The following is a 10,831-nucleotide window of genomic DNA, read 5'->3' as shown; positions in this document are numbered from 1 at the left end:
GAGGCCACACGTACAAAAGGCTGCACAGTGACAGTGTGCCACTGGTCAGTAGTAAATGAAGTTGTTTGTTGGTGGAGAGAATAGAGAGTATGTGTTCTGAATTGGGAAGTTAAAACATTATTCACACTGAAAAATGACGCCTTGATGTGAAGGTGACCTGCCGACTTCAATGTAGCTCTGAGAACATTGGTGGAGAAGTAGTTATCTGTAATTGAACAGGAAAGCCGTGTCACAGCAAATCAGGCCTGGACTGACCCACAGGGTCTGAGGGACATTACCCTGCTGCCACTGTCCTCAGTGATGGCTGTCAAAAAGAATGTATCACATGTGGAGCAGATGTCAGGCCTCACTGCCCCGAGAAACTGGTATGTGCTGCTCAGCTTGGCACTTCATAATTGGTGAATGGTTAAAATGTCAGTATGTCAGTAATAGTGATATATATATATACATTTATATATATATATATATACATTTATATATATATATATATATACTAATCTCAAACCATTGTTTTTCAGTTATGAGGTGAGTGTGAGCTCTGTCTTCTGCTGTGTGCGACTGTGCAGTGTCATCACTCTCACCCGTGTTTCCTTGTTCATCAGTCTCACTGGTGTCACCTGGTCTCTGCTCTCTCCTTCACACAGTCCTCGTCAGGTTGTTGTGCAGTGTAGCTGCTAGTGTTGCTGCAGTCTTGCTGCGGTGTTCAGCGTTGCTTGTTCATACCACGTTGGTTCCATGTTTAGAGTTTTTTGTGTGTTTGGTGTTCATGCGTTCTGTTCCTTGTTTCTTGATCCTTGGTGTTCTTGATCTTCAGTGTTCCTGATTGTTCCTACATGGCCCTGGTGTCCAGTAAGTGCCTGAAACTTTTTGAGAAAGTCTTGGTCGATGAATCAACCTTCTGACACTGAGCCACGTCTCTCGAGTGTTGCATTTGTGTCCTGCCTGTTTCCCTGTTCTCTGAATGTTCATTTACCTGATACTTTCACAGTCTGCAACGTTTTTCTTTTTTAAAGTAAATTACCTACAGGTTGTGGGGTTATACCAAAGCATTATGTGACTCACTTGGGTGAAATGAATAGAAAAACACCTGAAAACACATTAGTCTGACTTCTAGGCCAAGATGTAAAATTGCATATGTAACCATTTCAGCTGTAATAATGGATGTGTTATATCAGTGGTCTTTCTGACTAAAAAACTAAATGGAGATACTTTGATAACAATAATGAGTCTAATCACCATGATGGTACGACAACTACAGAAGAATAAAATAATAATAAGAGCCTTGACTTGCATCAGAGTTCAGTTCCTATGGTGTGACATAACTTGAGTTTGACCCTATGTCTGAACTCACCTACTCTAACACAGTGGTAACATCACAGTCTAGAACATAAAAACATCAGAGAGTCTGACTGACACCTGGGAGCCAGAATGAAGGGCAAAATGTTACCCCAAAAAAACAACACAAATGAAAGTAAGTCAATGTACTGCAAACCTGTGAATGTAAATTAAGACGCCACCTGTGTATAGTGCCATGTGACGTCATGTTCAGCCACTCAGTTTGCCCTGAGAACAGTTGGCGAGTACGTCAGAATGATGGAACAAAACGTTCTTAATACATTTATTGGAGATGACAACGTAACCACGAAACGCCGTAGGTCGAGGACGTCATAAACTGAGGACGTCCTGTCATTGTCATTCACCATGTTTCTTTCCATATATAAATGCACTTGTTAGTTTACTATAAAAACAAAACTTTCGCTACTTCCAATTTTAGCCTGGCTGGGCTCATTTGAAAGTCAAATGTTCACTTTCACCATCACACCTCAAGTGTGAAGCGGATTCTGATAACATCGAATCAAACATCTGCCACAGTGGGGCGACCACAGGTGAAAGTAAACTCTGTGAATAACACAGGGCTGCACCATATTCCTGCAACTACTTTCACCACAGACGCTCTAATGAGGAAGACCCTGAGGACAGGTTTCTGTCAGGTTTGTGAAGTTTGAGGTCCTCGTAGCATTTGAAGTGATATGCTAATATGATGGGGAAAACCTGTGATTTCACCTCAGGCAAACAATGACACACCCACCACCAGCTGCCGTTAAGAACAAGGCTTTACATTTAAAGTCCTGTGGTGGTAGTTACCACAGTTACTTCAGTATTAATTTGTTTTTGTAATTTCTTTTTCTCCAGACAACAACGTTGCTTCACCTCTGATGTAATGGAAAACCATCATGTTTTGAAGAACTGGATCCACAGTATCACAGATCACAGTCTGGTAAGACAGGGTGTTTTTTTTTTTTTTTTCACTTTTAGTGCTGTGAAAACAAGATAAGTGTGTGTGATCAGCACTTGTATACGATGATACTGCCTGTAAAAATATTTATCAAACACATACTGCTTTGTATTGTCAATATAAACTCTGTGTAACATTAACAGTATAAACACTCCCCCACCCCCCTCCCCCCCTCCACTCCACACACACAGACACGTAAGTACAGCACCAGTGCTTGAGACAAATGTGATTTGTGAATTTTGGCTCTACAAAAACATCTGATTTGGCTGCTTAGTTATTAGGAGGTTGTTATTTTAAAACCTGAACCTGTTTGCTGCGTCCCTCTCTTTTGATAGAAGTTGGTATCACTGGTACACACTGGTTTCTTGTCAGAGGTTTTTCACTCCTGACTCAATTTGGATTTGGATTCTTTAATCTCTGAATGCTGCGTCTTCTCTACCCAACATTTGAAGCCAAACCGTAAATGATGGGAATATTACCTTGACACCAACACCAACTTTTACCTCCCAATTCCTTTTAGCACACGCGTGTCAAACTCAAGGCCCGGGGGGCCCAATTGTGGCCCACCATGTCGTCTTATATGGCCCGCAGGAGTTTAAAAAGTAAAAGTCTTTGCAGCATCTTCTTTGCCTGATGAAATAAAAGTTTTTTTTTTATATAATAATCAGTTGCAGAAACATTTATTTATTAATACGTTTTAGAGTAGTTATGTCTATACAGTCTTACAGTTTCAACAGGCTGTTCAAGGGCAGCTGTATTGCTCATGTGGCCCCCTGCCCCCGGTGAAAATGAGTTTTGACACCTCTGTGTTAGCACCTCAACAGCACTGGTCTCTGTGCCATGTCTGTACTGCCTTAACAACATTTACAGCCGCTTTTCAAACTGTAATTTATTCATATAGTTTCCTGTTCTGCTCACATGTGGTTAATAAGTAGTATTTTTGCTCAGTGAATACAGCGAGACACCAAGGTAAAGAGATTGCAATTTCTTAATCATAGCATATGCTCTGTGAAATTGTGTGTAAATATACCAAAGTATCCAAGAAAAATGATCCAGGTTCATTTAATTTAATTAGAGCCACTGCTCAAATGTCCTCCTCCACTTGCCATTATGTTTCTCCAGGCGTCTTTCTGTGCTTGTTAACCACCACAGGGTCTACATTAGGCTGTGTGCTGCAGTAAAAATGTGTGGTGCATGAAGAGCAGCAGGTCTGTCCCCTACTATGACTTTGAGTATACGTCCAGCTGTGGTGTGTTAAGGCAGGAACACAAGAAATACACTGCTGCATATCTCCTCTTGGTCATGTGAAAAAATTGGGGGGAAGTTTTTCTCTTTTTGCCTTATACAGAATATGTTGAGAATTGGTGAGCCAGGACACATGCAGAGCTACTGTATGGGTGGATACTTCTATTACCAGGCTCAGCTGGGTGCAGTACAGGAAATCTGTTTTCTGGTTTGCTGGTCAACACTAAGGACCCATTATGCTGCGAACCGTCTGAGTCCAGCCACTGGCCGGTCAACTGGTGCATCTTTACTATTTCACTAAATGCAAAAGACACTAAAAAACACAGCTAAGAAGGTTTGGTCTGGATTTCTTTCAAATATTTTGAATAATTGGAATCACCAGTTCGCAGGTTTTCTACTGGTACTCCACGGTCGAAAAACTGTAGGGCCACATAGAATTATGGCCCTACGATAACCAGGCAAACTGTTACGGGTGTTTTCCACACTCGCCCAATGGCGGCCATGTTTGTCTGCAGCTCCCTAGAAGCCTGAGAAGGATTAGGTGGTAGAAGACATGGTGAAGATGAATGAAGAATTGGAGATTTGGATTAGAAGCTCTTTAAAAAGCTTCAGTGTTGAGGAAGCAACATCTCTTCTCAACAGTTTCTGAATTCCAGTTCAGATACTGTCTAAAGACGATGTTGTACTTTCAGCTTTTACGTTGTATTGACTGCAGACTTGTCTGAGGAAGGTTTAAACCTGGATTTACCTGAAATGGATGCTATTAAAGATATTTTGTGTATACATTCGGTGGCGTTGAACATGAAGCTGTATGAGTACATTTGAGTACAACATTATCAGGTTAATGAGATTATCCGTCATCTGAGTGTTTGTCTACTGTCACAGTACACGTAGAAATACCATCTGCGGCTGAGAAGATAAAAAAATCCGCAGCAGCTCATCCACTGTTTGAAAGATAATTGGATTGCTGGTAATTATCTATTGATCTGGAGCTTAACCATCGTCTGATGTTGTGTATATTTAATCAAGCCGCGTCTCAGTCGCTCCCGTTGTTTACTGAAGGAGACAGACAGGCTTGATATATAGGAAATGAGCTGAGGTGGCTGTAATTCCCTTTAATTATTCTCTTTTTTTTTCCTCTGATAATTTTTCCGTCGGCTCCTTGGTATGAATCACTTTGTCCTTGAGTTTTCATACCGCTGCTAATGACTTTCTTGAGGCACACAACCAAAATAAACTATATTGTATGGATGCTTTAACCTTCCCAGTGTGTCCAATGACAGCCGGGTCATGGGAATAAAATGACAAGGGCAAAAAGAATTCACGAGGATGGAAAAATAACCAAGTAATCTCCTGCTAGATTTTCTCGGCTCCACTTCAGTGTATTATGGGATAGAGCTCACTGTGACCCTGAAAGTAAATAACCAGTCAGAGGTATTGTATGTGAGTGCTATTGTTTGTGTTGGAAAAATCCTTCAGGTTTATTATTCATTTTAGGCAAATGTGCTCAGTGCATTACCATATTTGTACGAGCATCTGAATCGACAGACTTTTTGAATTTGACTTTGGACTTGGAAATCGGGTCTTTTGCTTCATGAAGGAGATGTGGAAGATTATTTTTTAACGAGCACGAGCTAGTGCTGTTATACCTTCATATAGTGTCGGTCCTAAAGCTTCAGGGAACCCTGATTCATCCTCATTATATATAACACAACTGGATCATGGGTTTTCCTGCATTTGAAATGGAATGATTTATTTTCCGGTTTCCAGTCAAAGTGAACTCTCTGGGACTCACTTAGCTTTAAAAGAGCAGTGTTTTTGCTGTGTACAGGCACACTGTTTGAGAGAAGTCATTTTTCATATCAGTGACTATCAACTGGCGGCCTGCGGTCCAAATCAGGCCCACTGAATTGTCAAATCCAGCCCAAGATTGAATCCCACTATTAAAGGCTAAAAGTGTATTCTGTTTTGTAATTAAATAACAAAACAACGTTATATAATAATGTTAGACAAAAAATAGATTTTTATTTCATTTTATTTGAGTGTCCAGCCCCCAAGCTGTCTGTCCAGAACAGTTCTGTCCCTCTAACAAATATAGTTGGTGACCCCTGTTTCATACTTAGCTCCACTGTGAATATTTTTCTCAGCATTTTGTTTGAGTTTACATTATTGGGTTTTAAATAGCATTAGTATGCACTGGTCTGTAATTAGAACTCATAGGAGAACGTCATGAACCAGTATCAATAAAACAAACACAGGATATAGATTTTTAAAGCTCATTACCGCGCGGCAGTCATTAATTTAACAATTATTAAGCTGAAGTTCATCAATCCTTGTCACTCTCACATAAATTGCAGCTCTTTACTCCTGCCCTGTTTAAAATTTCTAAATTAAATTTTATGCATTTCTAATTCATTAATAAAGTGATCTTTTTTTATCATACATCTCAGTTAGTGATGCAGTGATGTCTCCTTTAGTTTTCTTTGCAGAGGATTTTAATGACCAACACTGTCCGCTCCCTGTTTTGCCTGTTCTGTATGTTGACTATGTAGCCTTCCTTAAAAAAGACTCAAGTCAAAATCATCGGTCCCTTTGTGTGTAGATTTAATTGGCAATATAAACATTTTCCACAGACTATGAATTGATTTATTAAAAAAAATATATGTTTAAAAACCCAAGATGTGAAGATGTTTCTCCCCACATTCCTAATTAGGTTTAACATGTTATTGGCAGGAAGATTAAAGCATGCCTTAGAACTGTGCTATCAGTGCTAATGCTGAAGATACAGGGGAGAAGAATGACTGTGTTCACCTCGGGCTGGTGCTCTCATTAATGCAGGTCAGGGCCAGAGCTGATAAACCCTCGCATGCATTCGCAGAGTTGTTTGACCTGAGGGAGAATGTGGATAACACTTATGGAAAAAAAAGAAGAAAAAAAAAGGATCACAAACACTTTTAAGTGCAGGTTCTAACAGTTTTTCAAACATTATATTTTCCACTAAAGACTATGGTTTTTATGGTAAACAATTCATTATTTTATACTATTTATTTTTTTATGTAAAACACTACATTGAGCACAAAGAGCATACTGTTTTTACAGTGCTGTGCAACATTTGTTGACCATCAGGACGCTGCACGATAAGACCGGTAATTTAAAATGTCTCCGTGCCCTCCATTGAAAAGACGTTGGACAATAGGTCCATCTGCGACTGTACATTTAGATACGTTTCCAATCTAATGTGCCCAGTCCCACATTTGTCCCTTATCTGTGAACACATTACTATATGTATTTTCAATACGGCTAATTCGAATTTATATTTCCTATACGTCCCATTAAATATCCTGTATACAATGATACAAACTATTTGTCACACGCAGAACAGTCAGTGCAGAATTCGCAGCGTCAGCTGTCACACCTGTGGTGTGAATTGCCTACTATAGGAAACAAATAAAACATATTTCTCCAAAAGAACAGCTGGAACCATGGAATTGTGATCCCATTAATTCCAAGTAGCTTCTGCTCTAATCAACACTTTTGAGTGATAACAGATGCTGCTGCTTCTATTATATACGTATCTACGAATTATCACCTCCCTTCACAATTGTTTTTCTTAACATTTGAACCCCCCAGATTCCATACACTGCTGATGTTAATGAAACAGAAAGTATTCAGATCGATACTCTGGAGCGGTATCGGTCTGATATTGGATACCCAAAATGCTCAACCTAACTACCACATGCCATAAACACTATAATCTCAGCACCACAGCATGCTAGAGATAATCATAAACATAAATTATTAAAATAATAAAATATTTTATGCAATATACTACTTGTCTTCAAACAGCCACACAGTCAACAGTGTCCATGTATACACTGTATGTTGATGATGCTGTTCTGTTTTAATAATGACCTCTCCTTCTGCTCTGTATTGTACTGTACCACTGCACGTGGTTTTAGGCAACCAATCAAGAAGCTGAATCAGTGTTACTGTATCCATGTTTGCTACTGTAAATCCTGGACCTTCTTGCTACAGTTTCTCTTTCCCCTTCTACTGTTAATACCTACCAGCTCTGTGGCCTCTGTCACTACATCCATTAATCTTCTCTGGGAATTCCTTCTTGGCCTTCTGCACGACAACGTTTACCCAGCACACATCCGAACCATCACAACACCGCCTGTCTTACTTTATATCCAAAAGCTCAATCTTAGCTCAGCTCTGACATTGTCATTGTGTCCAAACTGGACATCATAATCATACATCACACACTAACACTATATAATCATACATAGACCCGAGCTTGGACACTTTTTTCTGCCCCCACACCACTTGCACATTTTTCTTTAAAAAAATGTTCTGCCCCTCCCATTAAAAAAAAAATCTGCCCCTCTTTTCTGCCCTTCCCAGAACTTACACATACTGTACATAGGTACCTGTGTCACTCAGCTGCTCTAACACAGTGGTGACATAGAAACATCAGAAGAGTCTTTTATGGAGTTTATATGGTGCAGCTGTTAGGATGCATTTTTAAGATGGAGCTAAAACTCTTACTATTTTCCCTACGCTCTCCTTCATCCTTCCTGCGTTGCCTTTTTTGTAATTGTGCGCTAAATGTTGTGATGACTGTTTGAAAGACTTGCTGGCTTTCATGTATAACAGAAACTGAGCACAACATACGTAAACACATCTTGATCAAATATTTTAAAGCATAATGTATCCATCAACCATATTAATGTTAATGAATTGTACCATTGCCACAGCTCTGTGGGTTTATAGTTTAAGTTTAAAGCACAAGCTGAGTGAAGAGTTGATCTGAGGTAAAGTTGTTTATCTACTGTATAAACAAATTGGACACCAGAGGCACAATGAAGATGGAGCTGTCTGAGGCTCTTATAATAAACTATACTTAAACAAATAAATTACACCACGCACTTCAGGGAGAGTAGGAGCTGATCTGCATGCAACACGAAGTCTCTGTTTTTCAATGCAAATGAACCAGTTTACACTTGGGATCACATGGTCACCGAGCAGCAACAGAATCAACATTCAAATGAAGTAGAATGTCCCCACGTCTCCCTTAGGTCCAACATGGAGTGGCTGATTAATTGATTATGGCACTGACCTGTCATCAGGTCAGTGAATACATCATTCTGTGTCAGTTGAACTGGTGGCTCTTCTTTGAAATCTGCTCAAGTGGCCAAATGACTGTTGACAATTGTACAATAAATTTAAACTAAAATATAAATCCTCGTCATTTTCTTAAACAAAGCCCTGACTCTTGATGGCATTAGGTCTGGTTTCAAACTGACAACTGAATCAATCCTTGTCGTCCAAGGAATTGTTTAATGGCCAGTGTGACAAGTAATATTTTGGTCCAGAACATTTTTTGACATACGTTAAAAGCAGTAGAACTCTTTCACTCATTTGTATTAGTCGTCAAGGCAACTGGAAGAAAAGCAGACATTTAATTTCTTTCAAATAAAACCCTAAAACACCGATCGGCTAATTAGCATGCATTCAATAATGCGTTTTCTTAGTAATAACATGGCCTGGAAATTAACGTCTGTACAGGGTGTACCCCAACTCACACTTCTACTTCTGGAATTGGCTTCTTTACCCCCCATATATATACAGTATATACCTATACTTCAAGTTAAAGTACCTGCCGATACCAAAGTCAGCGTGGCCTGTTCTTGCTGAGGCAACAGTGTCCCTGTTTAACACATTAAACAAAGTTAAGTCGAGCATCTGGTATCAGATCAAACGGCCATAGTTGATTTTTTTTTTTTTTGTGATGTTTTGATGATGATCTTGCAACATTACTGTACCAGTACTGATCCTGAGCGTTTGATCCAGCCATCCCTAATATAGCAGGTGTCCATGCAATAAAAATCGTAGGCCTACTCAATTCATATATACATATTTATTTTGCCGTGGCCTATTAGGTTGCATTTGCCCCAGGCTGGCCACAGATACTGATACCTCAAAGAGCAATTGATTTAGTGCTTCAAGATAAAACATCAATAGATAAAGAGTGACAAACTAAACCCCCTCCACTTCAGCTCCGATGGATCAAGGAGAAGCAAGGAGGCACCAGGCTGTACAAGCCAACTCTGATGTTGACAGGCCAGTGTGAAAGTGAAGGGAGACTCTAATAAGAGTAATTCATGACAAGCTGAAAACTCAAATCAAAGTGAATCATCAATGTTAGCTGGTCTGAAAAGGGCTAGAATCAGAGCTACGCTGTCTACATTTTTTCATCACTATTGATTTATTATATATTATTTACTCAGTCTGATTAAGTTAGTAGTAAGTAATGGGAAATTACTGCTTGAAAGGCATACAGAAAGGCAGTTTACTGTGTCAGTCAGCTTTTAAAAATATAAAAAATGTACAACGTAGTGTCGTTCACTTTATTAAATGGCCACATTTTCCTCATGTTTGTCCTGGCATATTTAAAGAATCCAAATCAAATACCACTGTGAGAGTGAACGGTAACAGTCTCTGTGAACTGGTTCTCTCTGTGCTCCATTGTTGTACCTTCAGTTCAACTGACTGAAAACCCTGCTGCATCATCTGCCACCTCACCAATGCCAACGTCCTTCATTAGTCCCTGTTTTTGGTCCACCAACCTTTGTCGCCTTGACTTTATTCTGTGGCTAATGTACTCGTGAGTTTTTTTTCTTTTCAGCTTTGGTACTTAAATAAAATGAATCCTGTATGTTCACAGGACACTCAGACTCCACCTCCAGCATATTCATTGTAATAAAGCTGAACACAATCATTGCGATCGTTATTATGACAATACCTAGACAGCTCAAGGGCCATGCACATGAAATGCCACAGCCTGGTGTCAAAGTGAAATAATAGACAGTCTGCTTTATCGTCCTTTCTCAGCGGTCTCATAAAGCATCATGAAACGAGCACAACCTTTGAAATACTGCCTGTATGCTGCCTCCAGGATTTATGTGAATAATGTGTTTCTCGCCTGGTAACTACATTCAAACAGAGGCTTGACTTGTTGGGACAAAGCAACACAGCTGCTGTGTGATTTCCTGGACGGTGTCTTTTTGTGTATAACATGCAAAGCACATTTCCGTCCTCATTAAAAGCTCTAAATTATTTTCCTTATTTGAAGTAATACTGAAATAAGTGAAGCCATTTGGCCGCTTCTGTGGACAGGTTTTGAAAAAAGAGATCCAAACATGGAATCAATAGCACAGTGGGTCACTGATGCACGCAGCCATGTACACTACTGCCTGCATCAATAACAAGCAGAGAAGATGCGAA

General features: G+C 39.6%; 1 long non-coding RNA gene across 3 annotated transcripts in view; it reads left to right on the top strand.

The window, feature by feature from the left end:
* Window positions 1-10,831, top strand: part of LOC103387599 (uncharacterized) — a 59,077-nt gene that overhangs the window by 42,606 nt on the left and 5,640 nt on the right. For 2 of the 3 annotated variants that reach the window (XR_003051436.1, XR_522442.3), the window contains exon 4: window positions 2,194-2,278. This is a non-coding gene — a long non-coding RNA (uncharacterized LOC103387599). Of the gene's footprint in view, window positions 1-2,193; window positions 2,279-2,816; window positions 3,067-10,831 lie in introns of those variants that run through there. The other variant, XR_003051434.1, reaches the window with a different exon arrangement.

The sequence above is a fragment of the Cynoglossus semilaevis genome, chromosome 1 (genome assembly GCF_000523025.1).
Source record: "Cynoglossus semilaevis isolate Cse_v1.0 chromosome 1, Cse_v1.0, whole genome shotgun sequence".
Classification (NCBI taxonomy): Eukaryota; Metazoa; Chordata; class Actinopteri; order Pleuronectiformes; family Cynoglossidae; genus Cynoglossus; species Cynoglossus semilaevis.
The sequence above is the reverse complement of the archived record's forward strand: the minus strand, read 5'-3'. Positions and strand labels throughout refer to the sequence as shown.